The sequence below is a fragment of the Mercurialis annua genome, linkage group LG5 (genome assembly GCF_937616625.2).
Source record: "Mercurialis annua linkage group LG5, ddMerAnnu1.2, whole genome shotgun sequence".
In the NCBI taxonomy this organism is placed as follows: domain Eukaryota; kingdom Viridiplantae; phylum Streptophyta; class Magnoliopsida; order Malpighiales; family Euphorbiaceae; genus Mercurialis; species Mercurialis annua.
The window spans coordinates 41,764,038-41,776,388 of record NC_065574.1 but is presented as its reverse complement, the minus strand read 5'-3'; the positions used below and the strand labels follow the sequence as shown (position 1 = coordinate 41,776,388).

The 12,351-nt window shown below is 46.3% G+C and overlaps 36 non-coding genes across 36 annotated transcripts; all 36 read right to left on the bottom strand.

Annotated features, from left to right (window-relative positions):
- Positions 1–196: 196 nt before the first annotated feature.
- Positions 197–315, bottom strand: LOC126684484 (5S ribosomal RNA). Its single transcript, XR_007642661.1, has one exon. It is a non-coding gene; the product is annotated as a 5S ribosomal RNA (ribosomal RNA).
- A 220-nt stretch (positions 316–535) lies between these two features.
- Positions 536–654, bottom strand: LOC126684483 (5S ribosomal RNA). The gene has a single exon (XR_007642660.1). It is a non-coding gene; the product is annotated as a 5S ribosomal RNA (ribosomal RNA).
- Positions 655–874: 220 nt separating this feature from the next.
- On the bottom strand, positions 875–993 carry LOC126684482 (5S ribosomal RNA). The gene has a single exon (XR_007642659.1). It is a non-coding gene; the product is annotated as a 5S ribosomal RNA (ribosomal RNA).
- Positions 994–1,213: 220 nt separating this feature from the next.
- LOC126684995 (5S ribosomal RNA) lies at positions 1,214–1,332 on the bottom strand. The gene has a single exon (XR_007643154.1). It is a non-coding gene; the product is annotated as a 5S ribosomal RNA (ribosomal RNA).
- Positions 1,333–1,552: 220 nt separating this feature from the next.
- LOC126684481 (5S ribosomal RNA) lies at positions 1,553–1,671 on the bottom strand. Its single transcript, XR_007642658.1, has one exon. It is a non-coding gene; the product is annotated as a 5S ribosomal RNA (ribosomal RNA).
- Positions 1,672–1,891: 220 nt separating this feature from the next.
- Positions 1,892–2,010, bottom strand: LOC126684480 (5S ribosomal RNA). The gene has a single exon (XR_007642657.1). It is a non-coding gene; the product is annotated as a 5S ribosomal RNA (ribosomal RNA).
- A 220-nt stretch (positions 2,011–2,230) lies between these two features.
- Positions 2,231–2,349, bottom strand: LOC126684479 (5S ribosomal RNA). Its single transcript, XR_007642656.1, has one exon. It is a non-coding gene; the product is annotated as a 5S ribosomal RNA (ribosomal RNA).
- A 232-nt stretch (positions 2,350–2,581) lies between these two features.
- Positions 2,582–2,700, bottom strand: LOC126684917 (5S ribosomal RNA). The gene has a single exon (XR_007643080.1). It is a non-coding gene; the product is annotated as a 5S ribosomal RNA (ribosomal RNA).
- Positions 2,701–2,920: 220 nt separating this feature from the next.
- Positions 2,921–3,039, bottom strand: LOC126684476 (5S ribosomal RNA). The gene has a single exon (XR_007642654.1). It is a non-coding gene; the product is annotated as a 5S ribosomal RNA (ribosomal RNA).
- A 220-nt stretch (positions 3,040–3,259) lies between these two features.
- On the bottom strand, positions 3,260–3,378 carry LOC126684475 (5S ribosomal RNA). Its single transcript, XR_007642653.1, has one exon. It is a non-coding gene; the product is annotated as a 5S ribosomal RNA (ribosomal RNA).
- A 220-nt stretch (positions 3,379–3,598) lies between these two features.
- LOC126683669 (5S ribosomal RNA) lies at positions 3,599–3,717 on the bottom strand. The gene has a single exon (XR_007641885.1). It is a non-coding gene; the product is annotated as a 5S ribosomal RNA (ribosomal RNA).
- Positions 3,718–3,937: 220 nt separating this feature from the next.
- On the bottom strand, positions 3,938–4,056 carry LOC126684474 (5S ribosomal RNA). Its single transcript, XR_007642652.1, has one exon. It is a non-coding gene; the product is annotated as a 5S ribosomal RNA (ribosomal RNA).
- Positions 4,057–4,276: 220 nt separating this feature from the next.
- LOC126684907 (5S ribosomal RNA) lies at positions 4,277–4,395 on the bottom strand. Its single transcript, XR_007643071.1, has one exon. It is a non-coding gene; the product is annotated as a 5S ribosomal RNA (ribosomal RNA).
- Positions 4,396–4,615: 220 nt separating this feature from the next.
- LOC126684473 (5S ribosomal RNA) lies at positions 4,616–4,734 on the bottom strand. Its single transcript, XR_007642651.1, has one exon. It is a non-coding gene; the product is annotated as a 5S ribosomal RNA (ribosomal RNA).
- A 220-nt stretch (positions 4,735–4,954) lies between these two features.
- Positions 4,955–5,073, bottom strand: LOC126685056 (5S ribosomal RNA). The gene has a single exon (XR_007643212.1). It is a non-coding gene; the product is annotated as a 5S ribosomal RNA (ribosomal RNA).
- Positions 5,074–5,293: 220 nt separating this feature from the next.
- LOC126683667 (5S ribosomal RNA) lies at positions 5,294–5,412 on the bottom strand. Its single transcript, XR_007641883.1, has one exon. It is a non-coding gene; the product is annotated as a 5S ribosomal RNA (ribosomal RNA).
- A 225-nt stretch (positions 5,413–5,637) lies between these two features.
- Positions 5,638–5,756, bottom strand: LOC126683666 (5S ribosomal RNA). Its single transcript, XR_007641882.1, has one exon. It is a non-coding gene; the product is annotated as a 5S ribosomal RNA (ribosomal RNA).
- Positions 5,757–5,976: 220 nt separating this feature from the next.
- Positions 5,977–6,095, bottom strand: LOC126684906 (5S ribosomal RNA). The gene has a single exon (XR_007643070.1). It is a non-coding gene; the product is annotated as a 5S ribosomal RNA (ribosomal RNA).
- A 220-nt stretch (positions 6,096–6,315) lies between these two features.
- LOC126684472 (5S ribosomal RNA) lies at positions 6,316–6,434 on the bottom strand. The gene has a single exon (XR_007642650.1). It is a non-coding gene; the product is annotated as a 5S ribosomal RNA (ribosomal RNA).
- A 220-nt stretch (positions 6,435–6,654) lies between these two features.
- On the bottom strand, positions 6,655–6,773 carry LOC126684471 (5S ribosomal RNA). Its single transcript, XR_007642649.1, has one exon. It is a non-coding gene; the product is annotated as a 5S ribosomal RNA (ribosomal RNA).
- A 220-nt stretch (positions 6,774–6,993) lies between these two features.
- On the bottom strand, positions 6,994–7,112 carry LOC126683665 (5S ribosomal RNA). Its single transcript, XR_007641881.1, has one exon. It is a non-coding gene; the product is annotated as a 5S ribosomal RNA (ribosomal RNA).
- Positions 7,113–7,337: 225 nt separating this feature from the next.
- On the bottom strand, positions 7,338–7,456 carry LOC126684633 (5S ribosomal RNA). The gene has a single exon (XR_007642805.1). It is a non-coding gene; the product is annotated as a 5S ribosomal RNA (ribosomal RNA).
- A 220-nt stretch (positions 7,457–7,676) lies between these two features.
- LOC126684905 (5S ribosomal RNA) lies at positions 7,677–7,795 on the bottom strand. Its single transcript, XR_007643069.1, has one exon. It is a non-coding gene; the product is annotated as a 5S ribosomal RNA (ribosomal RNA).
- A 220-nt stretch (positions 7,796–8,015) lies between these two features.
- On the bottom strand, positions 8,016–8,134 carry LOC126684470 (5S ribosomal RNA). Its single transcript, XR_007642648.1, has one exon. It is a non-coding gene; the product is annotated as a 5S ribosomal RNA (ribosomal RNA).
- Positions 8,135–8,354: 220 nt separating this feature from the next.
- Positions 8,355–8,473, bottom strand: LOC126684469 (5S ribosomal RNA). Its single transcript, XR_007642647.1, has one exon. It is a non-coding gene; the product is annotated as a 5S ribosomal RNA (ribosomal RNA).
- Positions 8,474–8,705: 232 nt separating this feature from the next.
- On the bottom strand, positions 8,706–8,824 carry LOC126683664 (5S ribosomal RNA). The gene has a single exon (XR_007641880.1). It is a non-coding gene; the product is annotated as a 5S ribosomal RNA (ribosomal RNA).
- Positions 8,825–9,042: 218 nt separating this feature from the next.
- On the bottom strand, positions 9,043–9,161 carry LOC126683663 (5S ribosomal RNA). The gene has a single exon (XR_007641879.1). It is a non-coding gene; the product is annotated as a 5S ribosomal RNA (ribosomal RNA).
- Positions 9,162–9,379: 218 nt separating this feature from the next.
- On the bottom strand, positions 9,380–9,498 carry LOC126683662 (5S ribosomal RNA). The gene has a single exon (XR_007641878.1). It is a non-coding gene; the product is annotated as a 5S ribosomal RNA (ribosomal RNA).
- Positions 9,499–9,716: 218 nt separating this feature from the next.
- On the bottom strand, positions 9,717–9,835 carry LOC126683661 (5S ribosomal RNA). Its single transcript, XR_007641877.1, has one exon. It is a non-coding gene; the product is annotated as a 5S ribosomal RNA (ribosomal RNA).
- Positions 9,836–10,053: 218 nt separating this feature from the next.
- On the bottom strand, positions 10,054–10,172 carry LOC126684374 (5S ribosomal RNA). Its single transcript, XR_007642555.1, has one exon. It is a non-coding gene; the product is annotated as a 5S ribosomal RNA (ribosomal RNA).
- A 220-nt stretch (positions 10,173–10,392) lies between these two features.
- LOC126683660 (5S ribosomal RNA) lies at positions 10,393–10,511 on the bottom strand. Its single transcript, XR_007641876.1, has one exon. It is a non-coding gene; the product is annotated as a 5S ribosomal RNA (ribosomal RNA).
- A 220-nt stretch (positions 10,512–10,731) lies between these two features.
- LOC126684468 (5S ribosomal RNA) lies at positions 10,732–10,850 on the bottom strand. Its single transcript, XR_007642646.1, has one exon. It is a non-coding gene; the product is annotated as a 5S ribosomal RNA (ribosomal RNA).
- Positions 10,851–11,070: 220 nt separating this feature from the next.
- Positions 11,071–11,189, bottom strand: LOC126683659 (5S ribosomal RNA). Its single transcript, XR_007641875.1, has one exon. It is a non-coding gene; the product is annotated as a 5S ribosomal RNA (ribosomal RNA).
- Positions 11,190–11,409: 220 nt separating this feature from the next.
- Positions 11,410–11,528, bottom strand: LOC126683658 (5S ribosomal RNA). The gene has a single exon (XR_007641874.1). It is a non-coding gene; the product is annotated as a 5S ribosomal RNA (ribosomal RNA).
- A 220-nt stretch (positions 11,529–11,748) lies between these two features.
- LOC126684365 (5S ribosomal RNA) lies at positions 11,749–11,867 on the bottom strand. Its single transcript, XR_007642546.1, has one exon. It is a non-coding gene; the product is annotated as a 5S ribosomal RNA (ribosomal RNA).
- Positions 11,868–12,085: 218 nt separating this feature from the next.
- On the bottom strand, positions 12,086–12,204 carry LOC126684297 (5S ribosomal RNA). Its single transcript, XR_007642482.1, has one exon. It is a non-coding gene; the product is annotated as a 5S ribosomal RNA (ribosomal RNA).
- Positions 12,205–12,351: the final 147 nt, after the last annotated feature.

Genomic DNA, 12,351 nt, shown 5'->3' with positions numbered 1-12,351 from the left:
TATATCTGCTGCCTTGCAACTCATTCAACCAAAATAAAAACTATCTTTAAAAGTACGTTTTGGTCCCTGAACTTTTTCATATTTCCCGTTTAGTCCCTGCATTGCAATTCACCGGTGCTCGTTGCTCGTTACTCGTTTACGCGATAGGCGATAATAATTAAAAAAATGCAGGCGCGGACCGCACAAGTGCAAAAAAGGGGTGCAACACGAGGACTTCCCAGGAGGTCACCCATCCTAGTACTGCTCTCGCCCAAGCACGTTTCACTTCGGAGTTCTGATGGGATCCGGTGCATTAGTGCTGGTATGATCGCACCCGTCACACCTTGCACGATCATCGTATATATCTGCTGCCTTGCAACTCATTCAACCAAAATAAAAAATATCTTTAAAAGTACGTTTTGGTCCCTGAACTTTTTCATATTTCCCGTTTAGTCCCTGCATTGCAATTCACCGGTGCTCGTTGCTCGTTACTCGTTTACGCGATAGGCGATAATAATTAAAAAAATGCAGGCGCGGACCGCAGAAATGCAAAAAAGGGGTGCAACACGAGGACTTCCCAGGAGGTCACCCATCCTAGTACTGCTCTCGCCCAAGCACGTTTCACTTCGGAGTTCTGATGGGATCCGGTGCATTAGTGCTGGTATGATCGCACCCGTCACACCTTGCACGATCATCGTATATATCTGCTGCCTTGCAACTCATTCAACCAAAATAAAAACTATCTTTAAAAGTACGTTTTGGTCCCTGAACTTTTTCATATTTCCCGTTTAGTCCCTGCATTGCAATTCACCGGTGCTCGTTGCTCGTTACTCGTTTACGCGATAGGCGATAATAATTAAAAAAATGCAGGCGCGGACCGCACAAGTGCAAAAAAGGGGTGCAACACGAGGACTTCCCAGGAGGTCACCCATCCTAGTACTGCTCTCGCCCAAGCACGTTTCACTTCGGAGTTCTGATGGGATCCGGTGCATTAGTGCTGGTATGATCGCACCCGTCACACCTTGCACGATCATCGTATATATCTGCTGCCTTGCAACTCATTCAACCAAAATAAAAACTATCTTTAAAAGTACGTTTTGGTCCCTGAACTTTTTCATATTTCCCGTTTAGTCCCTGCATTGCAATTCACCGGTGCTCGTTGCTCGTTACTCGTTTACGCGATAGGCGATAATAATTAAAAAAATGCAGGCGCGGACCGCACAAGTGCAAAAAAGGGGTGCAACACGAGGACTTCCCAGGAGGTCACCCATCCTAGTACTGCTCTCGCCCAAGCACGTTTCACTTCGGAGTTCTGATTGGATCCGGTGCATTAGTGCTGGTATGATCGCACCCGTCACACCTTGCACGATCATCGTATATATCTGCTGCCTTGCAACTCATTCAACCAAAATAAAAAATATCTTTAAAAGTACGTTTTGGTCCCTGAACTTTTTCATATTTCCCGTTTAGTCCCTGCATTGCAATTCACCGGTGCTCGTTGCTCGTTACTCGTTTACGCGATAGGCGATAATAATTAAAAAAATGCAGGCGCGGACCGCAGAAATGCAAAAAAGGGGTGCAACACGAGGACTTCCCAGGAGGTCACCCATCCTAGTACTGCTCTCGCCCAAGCACGTTTCACTTCGGAGTTCTGATGGGATCCGGTGCATTAGTGCTGGTATGATCGCACCCGTCACACCTTGCACGATCATCGTATATATCTGCTGCCTTGCAACTCATTCAACCAAAATAAAAACTATCTTTAAAAGTACGTTTTGGTCCCTGAACTTTTTCATATTTCCCGTTTAGTCCCTGCATTGCAATTCACCGGTGCTCGTTGCTCGTTACTCGTTTACGCGATAGGCGATAATAATTAAAAAAATGCAGGCGCGGACCGCACAAGTGCAAAAAAGGGGTGCAACACGAGGACTTCCCAGGAGGTCACCCATCCTAGTACTGCTCTCGCCCAAGCACGTTTCACTTCGGAGTTCTGATGGGATCCGGTGCATTAGTGCTGGTATGATCGCACCCGTCACACCTTGCACGATCATCGTATATATCTGCTGCCTTGCAACTCATTCAACCAAAATAAAAACTATCTTTAAAAGTACGTTTTGGTCCCTGAACTTTTTCATATTTCCCGTTTAGTCCCTGCATTGCAATTCACCGGTGCTCGTTGCTCGTTACTCGTTTACGCGATAGGCGATAATAATTAAAAAAATGCAGGCGCGGACCGCACAAGTGCAAAAAAGGGGTGCAACACGAGGACTTCCCAGGAGGTCACCCATCCTAGTACTGCTCTCGCCCAAGCACGTTTCACTTCGGAGTTCTGATGGGATCCGGTGCATTAGTGCTGGTATGATCGCACCCGTCACACCTTGCACGATCATCGTATATATCTGCTGCCTTGCAATTCATTCAACCAAAATAAAAAATATCTTTAAAAGTACGTTTTGGTCCCTGAACTTTTTCATATTTCCCGTTTAGTCCCTGCATTGCAATTCACCGGTGCTCGTTGCTCGTTACTCGTTACTCGTTCTGTTTACGCGATAGGCGATAATAATTAAAAAAATGCAGGCGCGGACCGCACAAGTGCAAAAAAGGGGTGCAACACGAGGACTTCCCAGGAGGTCAACCATCCTAGTACTGCTCTCGCCCAAGCACGTTTCACTTCGGAGTTCTGATGGGATCCGGTGCATTAGTGCTGGTATGATCGCACCCGTCACACCTTGCACGATCATCGTATATATCTGCTGCCTTGCAACTCATTCAACCAAAATAAAAACTATCTTTAAAAGTACGTTTTGGTCCCTGAACTTTTTCATATTTCCCGTTTAGTCCCTGCATTGCAATTCACCGGTGCTCGTTGCTCGTTACTCGTTTACGCGATAGGCGATAATAATTAAAAAAATGCAGGCGCGGACCGCACAAGTGCAAAAAAGGGGTGCAACACGAGGACTTCCCAGGAGGTCACCCATCCTAGTACTGCTCTCGCCCAAGCACGTTTCACTTCGGAGTTCTGATGGGATCCGGTGCATTAGTGCTGGTATGATCGCACCCGTCACACCTTGCACGATCATCGTATATATCTGCTGCCTTGCAACTCATTCAACCAAAATAAAAACTATCTTTAAAAGTACGTTTTGGTCCCTGAACTTTTTCATATTTCCCGTTTAGTCCCTGCATTGCAATTCACCGGTGCTCGTTGCTCGTTACTCGTTTACGCGATAGGCGATAATAATTAAAAAAATGCAGGCGCGGACCGCAGAAATGCAAAAAAGGGGTGCAACACGAGGACTTCCCAGGAGGTCACCCATCCTAGTACTGCTCTCGCCCAAGCACGTTTCACTTCGGAGTTCTGATGGGATCCGGTGCATTAGTGCTGGTATGATCGCACCCGTCACACCTTGCACGATCATCGTATATATCTGCTGCCTTGCAACTCATTCAACCAAAATAAAAACTATCTTTAAAAGTACGTTTTGGTCCCTGAACTTTTTCATATTTCCCGTTTAGTCCCTGCATTGCAATTCACCGGTGCTCGTTGCTCGTTACTCGTTTACGCGATAGGCGATAATAATTAAAAAAATGCAGGCGCGGACCGCAGAAATGCAAAAAAGGGGTGCAACACGAGGACTTCCCAGGAGGTCACCCATCCTAGTACTGCTCTCGCCCAAGCACGTTTAACTTCGGAGTTCTGATGGGATCCGGTGCATTAGTGCTGGTATGATCGCACCCGTCACACCTTGCACGATCATCGTATATATCTGCTGCCTTGCAACTCATTCAACCAAAATAAAAACTATCTTTAAAAGTACGTTTTGGTCCCTGAACTTTTTCATATTTCCCGTTTAGTCCCTGCATTGCAATTCACCGGTGCTCGTTGCTCGTTACTCGTTTACGCGATAGGCGATAATAATTAAAAAAATGCAGGCGCGGACCGCAAAAGTGCAAAAAAGGGGTGCAACACGAGGACTTCCCAGGAGGTCACCCATCCTAGTACTGCTCTCGCCCAAGCACGTTTCACTTCGGAGTTCTGATGGGATCCGGTGCATTAGTGCTGGTATGATCGCACCCGTCACACCTTGCACGATCATCGTATATATCTGCTGCCTTGCAACTCATTCAACCAAAATAAAAACTATCTTTAAAAGTACGTTTTGGTCCCTGAACTTTTTCATATTTCCCGTTTAGTCCCTGCATTGCAATTCACCGGTGCTCGTTGCTCGTTACTCGTTTACGCGATAGGCGATAATAATTAAAAAAATGCAGGCGCGGACCGCAAAAGTGCAAAAAAGGGGTGCAACACGAGGACTTCCAAGGAGGTCACCCATCCTAGTACTGCTCTCGCCCAAGCACGTTTCACTTCGGAGTTCTGATGGGATCCGGTGCATTAGTGCTGGTATGATCGCACCCGTCACACCTTGCACGATCATCGTATATATCTGCTGCCTTGCAACTCATTCAACCAAAATAAAAACTATCTTTAAAAGTACGTTTTGGTCCCTGAACTTTTTCATATTTCCCGTTTAGTCCCTGCATTGCAATTCACCGGTGCTCGTTGCTCGTTACTCGTTTACGCGATAGGCGATAATAATTAAAAAAATGCAGGCGCGGACCGCACAAGTGCAAAAAAGGGGTGCAACACGAGGACTTCCCAGGAGGTCACCCATCCTAGTACTGCTCTCGCCCAAGCACGTTTCACTTCGGAGTTCTGATGGGATCCGGTGCATTAGTGCTGGTATGATCGCACCCGTCACACCTTGCACGATCATCGTATATATCTGCTGCCTTGCAACTCATTCAACCAAAATAAAAACTATCTTTAAAAGTACGTTTTGGTCCCTGAACTTTTTCATATTTCCCGTTTAGTCCCTGCATTGCAATTCACCGGTGCTCGTTGCTCGTTACTCGTTTACGCGATAGGCGATAATAATTAAAAAAATGCAGGCGCGGACCGCAGAAATGCAAAAAAGGGGTGCAACACGAGGACTTCCCAGGAGGTCACGCATCCTAGTACTGCTCTCGCCCAAGCACGTTTCACTTCGGAGTTCTGATGGGATCCGGTGCATTAGTGCTGGTATGATCGCACCCGTCACACCTTGCACGATCATCGTATATATCTGCTGCCTTGCAACTCATTCAACCAAAATAAAAACTATCTTTAAAAGTACGTTTTGGTCCCTGAACTTTTTCATATTTCCCGTTTAGTCCCTGCATTGCAATTCACCGGTGCTCGTTGCTCGTTACTCGTTTACGCGATAGGCGATAATAATTAAAAAAATGCAGGCGCGGACCGCAGAAATGCAAAAAAGGGGTGCAACACGAGGACTTCCCAGGAGGTCACCCATCCTAGTACTGCTCTCGCCCAAGCACGTTTAACTTCGGAGTTCTGATGGGATCCGGTGCATTAGTGCTGGTATGATCGCACCCGTCACACCTTGCACGATCATCGTATATATCTGCTGCCTTGCAACTCATTCAACCAAAATAAAAACTATCTTTAAAAGTACGTTTTGGTCCCTGAACTTTTTCATATTTCCCGTTTAGTCCCTGCATTGCAATTCACCGGTGCTCGTTGCTCGTTACTCGTTCTGTTTACGCGATAGGCGATAATAATTAAAAAAATGCAGGCGCGGACCGCAAAAATGCAAAAAAGGGGTGCAACACGAGGACTTCCCAGGAGGTCACCCATCCTAGTACTGCTCTCGCCCAAGCACGTTTAACTTCGGAGTTCTGATGGGATCCGGTGCATTAGTGCTGGTATGATCGCACCCGTCACACCTTGCACGATCATCGTATATATCTGCTGCCTTGCAACTCATTCAACCAAAATAAAAACTATCTTTAAAAGTACGTTTTGGTCCCTGAACTTTTTCATATTTCCCGTTTAGTCCCTGCATTGCAATTCACCGGTGCTCGTTGCTCGTTACTCGTTTACGCGATAGGCGATAATAATTAAAAAAATGCAGGCGCGGACCGCAAAAGTGCAAAAAAGGGGTGCAACACGAGGACTTCCAAGGAGGTCACCCATCCTAGTACTGCTCTCGCCCAAGCACGTTTCACTTCGGAGTTCTGATGGGATCCGGTGCATTAGTGCTGGTATGATCGCACCCGTCACACCTTGCACGATCATCGTATATATCTGCTGCCTTGCAACTCATTCAACCAAAATAAAAACTATCTTTAAAAGTACGTTTTGGTCCCTGAACTTTTTCATATTTCCCGTTTAGTCCCTGCATTGCAATTCACCGGTGCTCGTTGCTCGTTACTCGTTTACGCGATAGGCGATAATAATTAAAAAAATGCAGGCGCGGACCGCACAAGTGCAAAAAAGGGGTGCAACACGAGGACTTCCCAGGAGGTCACCCATCCTAGTACTGCTCTCGCCCAAGCACGTTTCACTTCGGAGTTCTGATGGGATCCGGTGCATTAGTGCTGGTATGATCGCACCCGTCACACCTTGCACGATCATCGTATATATCTGCTGCCTTGCAACTCATTCAACCAAAATAAAAACTATCTTTAAAAGTACGTTTTGGTCCCTGAACTTTTTCATATTTCCCGTTTAGTCCCTGCATTGCAATTCACCGGTGCTCGTTGCTCGTTACTCGTTTACGCGATAGGCGATAATAATTAAAAAAATGCAGGCGCGGACCGCAGAAATGCAAAAAAGGGGTGCAACACGAGGACTTCCCAGGAGGTCACCCATCCTAGTACTGCTCTCGCCCAAGCACGTTTCACTTCGGAGTTCTGATGGGATCCGGTGCATTAGTGCTGGTATGATCGCACCCGTCACACCTTGCACGATCATCGTATATATCTGCTGCCTTGCAACTCATTCAACCAAAATAAAAACTATCTTTAAAAGTACGTTTTGGTCCCTGAACTTTTTCATATTTCCCGTTTAGTCCCTGCATTGCAATTCACCGGTGCTCGTTGCTCGTTACTCGTTTACGCGATAGGCGATAATAATTAAAAAAATGCAGGCGCGGACCGCAGAAATGCAAAAAAGGGGTGCAACACGAGGACTTCCCAGGAGGTCACCCATCCTAGTACTGCTCTCGCCCAAGCACGTTTAACTTCGGAGTTCTGATGGGATCCGGTGCATTAGTGCTGGTATGATCGCACCCGTCACACCTTGCACGATCATCGTATATATCTGCTGCCTTGCAACTCATTCAACCAAAATAAAAACTATCTTTAAAAGTACGTTTTGGTCCCTGAACTTTTTCATATTTCCCGTTTAGTCCCTGCATTGCAATTCACCGGTGCTCGTTGCTCGTTACTCGTTCTGTTTACGCGATAGGCGATAATAATTAAAAAAATGCAGGCGCGGACCGCAAAAATGCAAAAAAGGGGTGCAACACGAGGACTTCCCAGGAGGTCACCCATCCTAGTACTGCTCTCGCCCAAGCACGTTTAACTTCGGAGTTCTGAAGGGATCCGGTGCATTAGTGCTGGTATGATCGCACCCGTCACACCTTGCACGATCATCGTATATATCTGCTGCCTTGCAACTCATTCAACCAAAATAAAAACTATCTTTAAAAGTACGTTTTGGTCCCTGAACTTTTTCATATTTCCCGTTTAGTCCCTGCATTGCAATTCACCGGTGCTCGTTGCTCGTTACTCGTTTACGCGATAGGCGATAATAATTAAAAAAATGCAGGCGCGGACCGCAAAAGTGCAAAAAAGGGGTGCAACACGAGGACTTCCAAGGAGGTCACCCATCCTAGTACTGCTCTCGCCCAAGCACGTTTCACTTCGGAGTTCTGATGGGATCCGGTGCATTAGTGCTGGTATGATCGCACCCGTCACACCTTGCACGATCATCGTATATATCTGCTGCCTTGCAACTCATTCAACCAAAATAAAAACTATCTTTAAAAGTACGTTTTGGTCCCTGAACTTTTTCATATTTCCCGTTTAGTCCCTGCATTGCAATTCACCGGTGCTCGTTGCTCGTTACTCGTTTACGCGATAGGCGATAATAATTAAAAAAATGCAGGCGCGGACCGCACAAGTGCAAAAAAGGGGTGCAACACGAGGACTTCCCAGGAGGTCACCCATCCTAGTACTGCTCTCGCCCAAGCACGTTTCACTTCGGAGTTCTGATGGGATCCGGTGCATTAGTGCTGGTATGATCGCACCCGTCACACCTTGCACGATCATCGTATATATCTGCTGCCTTGCAACTCATTCAACCAAAATAAAAACTATCTTTAAAAGTACGTTTTGGTCCCTGAACTTTTTCATATTTCCCGTTTAGTCCCTGCATTGCAATTCACCGGTGCTCGTTGCTCGTTACTCGTTTACGCGATAGGCGATAATAATTAAAAAAATGCAGGCGCGGACCGCAGAAATGCAAAAAAGGGGTGCAACACGAGGACTTCCCAGGAGGTCACCCATCCTAGTACTGCTCTCGCCCAAGCACGTTTCACTTCGGAGTTCTGATGGGATCCGGTGCATTAGTGCTGGTATGATCGCACCCGTCACACCTTGCACGATCATCGTATATATCTGCTGCCTTGCAACTCATTCAACCAAAATAAAAACTATCTTTAAAAGTACGTTTTGGTCCCTGAACTTTTTCATATTTCCCGTTTAGTCCCTGCATTGCAATTCACCGGTGCTCGTTGCTCGTTACTCGTTACTCGTTCTGTTTACGCGATAGGCGATAATAATTAAAAAAATGCAGGCGCGGACCGCAAAAATGCCAAAAAGGGGTGCAACACGAGGACTTCCCAGGAGGTCACCCATCCTAGTACTGCTCTCGCCCAAGCACGTTTAACTTCGGAGTTCTGATGGGATCCGGTGCATTAGTGCTGGTATGATCGCACCCGTCACACCTTGCACGATCATCGTATATATCTGCTGCCTTGCAACTCATTCAACCAAAATAAAAACTATCTTTAAAAGTACGTTTTGGTCCCTGAACTTTTTCATATTTCCCGTTTAGTCCCTGCATTGCAATTCACCGGTGCTCGTTACTCGTTCTGTTTACGCGATAGGCGATAATAATTAAAAAAATGCAGGCGCGGACCGCAAAAATGCAAAAAAGGGGTGCAACACGAGGACTTCCCAGGAGGTCACCCATCCTAGTACTGCTCTCGCCCAAGCACGTTTAACTTCGGAGTTCTGATGGGATCCGGTGCATTAGTGCTGGTATGATCGCACCCGTCACACCTTGCACGATCATCGTATATATCTGCTGCCTTGCAACTCATTCAACCAAAATAAAAAATATCTTTAAAAGTACGTTTTGGTCCCTGAACTTTTTCATATTTCCCGTTTAGTCCCTGCATTGCAATTCACCGGTGCTCGTTACTCGTTCTGTTTACGCGATAGGCGATAATAATTAAAAAAATGCAGGCGCGGACCGCAAAAATGCCAAAAAGGGGTGCAACACGAGGACTTCCCAGGAGGTCACCCATCCTAGTACTGCTCTCGCCCAAGCACGTTTAACTTCGGAGTTCTGATGGGATCCGGTGCATTAGTGCTGGTATGATCGCACCCGTCACACCTTGCACGATCATCGTATATATCTGCTGCCTTGCAACTCATTCAACCAAAATAAAAACTATCTTTAAAAGTACGTTTTGGTCCCTGAACTTTTTCATATTTCCCGTTTAGTCCCTGCATTGCAATTCACCGGTGCTCGTTACTCGTTCTGTTTACGCGATAGGCGATAATAATTAAAAAAATGCAGGCGCGGACCGCAAAAATGCAAAAAAGGGGTGCAACACGAGGACTTCCCAGGAGGTCACCCATCCTAGTACTGCTCTCGCCCAAGCACGTTTAACTTCGGAGTTCTGATGGGATCCGGTGCATTAGTGCTGGTATGATCGCACCCGTCACACCTTGCACGATCATCGTATATATCTGCTGCCTTGCAACTCATTCAACCAAAATAAAAACTATCTTTAAAAGTACGTTTTGGTCCCTGAACTTTTTCATATTTCCCGTTTAGTCCCTGCATTGCAATTCACCGGTGCTCGTTACTCGTTCTGTTTACGCGATAGGCGATAATAATTAAAAAAATGCAGGCGCGGACCGCACAAGTGCAAAAAAGGGGTGCAACACGAGAACTTCCCAGGAGGTCACCCATCCTAGTACTGCTCTCGCCCAAGCACGTTTCACTTCGGAGTTCTGATGGGATCCGGTGCATTAGTGCTGGTATGATCGCACCCGTCACACCTTGCACGATCATCGTATATATCTGCTGCCTTGCAACTCATTCAACCAAAATAAAAACTATCTTTAAAAGTACGTTTTGGTCCCTGAACTTTTTCATATTTCCCGTTTAGTCCCTGCATTGCAATTCACCGGTGCTCGTTGCTCGTTACTCGTTTACGCGATAGGCGATAATAATTAAAAAAATGCAGGCGCGGACCGCAGAAATGCAAAAAAGGGGTGCAACACGAGGACTTCCCAGGAGGTCACCCATCCTAGTACTGCTCTCGCCCAAGCACGTTTAACTTCGGAGTTCTGATGGGATCCGGTGCATTAGTGCTGGTATGATCGCACCCGTCACACCTTGCACGATCATCGTATATATCTGCTGCCTTGCAACTCATTCAACCAAAATAAAAAATATCTTTAAAAGTACGTTTTGGTCCCTGAACTTTTTCATATTTCCCGTTTAGTCCCTGCATTGCAATTCACCGGTGCTCGTTGCTCGTTACTCGTTTACGCGATAGGCGATAATAATTAAAAAAATGCAGGCGCGGACCGCACAAGTGCAAAAAAGGGGTGCAACACGAGGACTTCCCAGGAGGTCACCCATCCTAGTACTGCTCTCGCCCAAGCACGTTTCACTTCGGAGTTCTGATGGGATCCGGTGCATTAGTGCTGGTATGATCGCACCCGTCACACCTTGCACGATCATCGTATATATCTGCTGCCTTGCAACTCATTCAACCAAAATAAAAACTATCTTTAAAAGTACGTTTTGGTCCCTGAACTTTTTCATATTTCCCGTTTAGTCCCTGCATTGCAATTCACCGGTGCTCGTTGCTCGTTACTCGTTTACGCGATAGGCGATAATAATTAAAAAAATGCAGGCGCGGACCGCAAAAGTGCAAAAAAGGGGTGCAACACGAGGACTTCCCAGGAGGTCACCCATCCTAGTACTGCTCTCGCCCAAGCACGTTTAACTTCGGAGTTCTGATGGGATCCGGTGCATTAGTGCTGGTATGATCGCACCCGTCACACCTTGCACGATCATCGTATATATCTGCTGCCTTGCAACTCATTCAACCAAAATAAAAACTATCTTTAAAAGTACGTTTTGGTCCCTGGACTTTTTCATATTTTCCGTTTAGTCCCTGCATTGCAATTCACCGGTGCTCGTTGCTCGTTACTCGTTTACGCGATAGGCGATAATAATTAAAAAAATGCAGGCGCGGACCGCAAAAATGCCAAAAAGGGGTGCAACACGAGGACTTCCCAGGAGGTCACCCATCCTAGTACTGCTCTCGCCCAAGCACGTTTAACTTCGGAGTTCTGATGGGATCCGGTGCATTAGTGCTGGTATGATCGCACCCGTCACACCTTGCACGATCATCGTATATATCTGCTGCCTTGCAACTCATTCAACCAAAATAAAAACTATCTTTAAAAGTACGTTTTGGTCCCTGAACTTTTTCATATTTCCCGTTTAGTCCCTGCATTGCAATTCACCGGTGCTCGTTGCTCGTTACTCGTTTACGCGATAGGCGATAATAATTAAAAAAATGCAGGCGCGGACCGCAAAAATGCCAAAAAGGGGTGCAACACGAGGACTTCCCAGGAGGTCACCCATCCTAGTACTGCTCTCGCCCAAGCACGTTTAACTTCGGAGTTCTGATGGGATCCGGTGCATTAGTGCAGGTATGATCGCACCCGTCACTCCTTGCACGATCATCGTATATATCTGCTGCCTTGCAACTCATTCAACCAAAATAAAAAATATCTTTAAAAGTACGTTTTGGTCCCTGAACTTTTTCATATTTCCCGTTTAGTCCCTGCATTGCAATTCACCGGTGCTCGTTACTCGTTCTGTTTACGCGATAGGCGATAATAATTAAAAAAATGCAGGCGCGGACCGCAAAAATGCCAAAAAGGGGTGCAACACGAGGACTTCCCAGGAGGTCACCCATCCTAGTACTGCTCTCGCCCAAGCACGTTTAACTTCGGAGTTCTGATGGGATCCGGTGCATTAGTGCCGGTATGATCGCACCCGTCACACCTTGCACGATCATCGTATATATCTGCTGCCTTGCAACTCATTCAACCAAAATAAAAACTATCTTTAAAAGTACGTCTTGGTCCCTGAACTTTTTCATATTTCCCGTTTAGTCCCTGCATTGCAATTCACCGGTGCTCGTT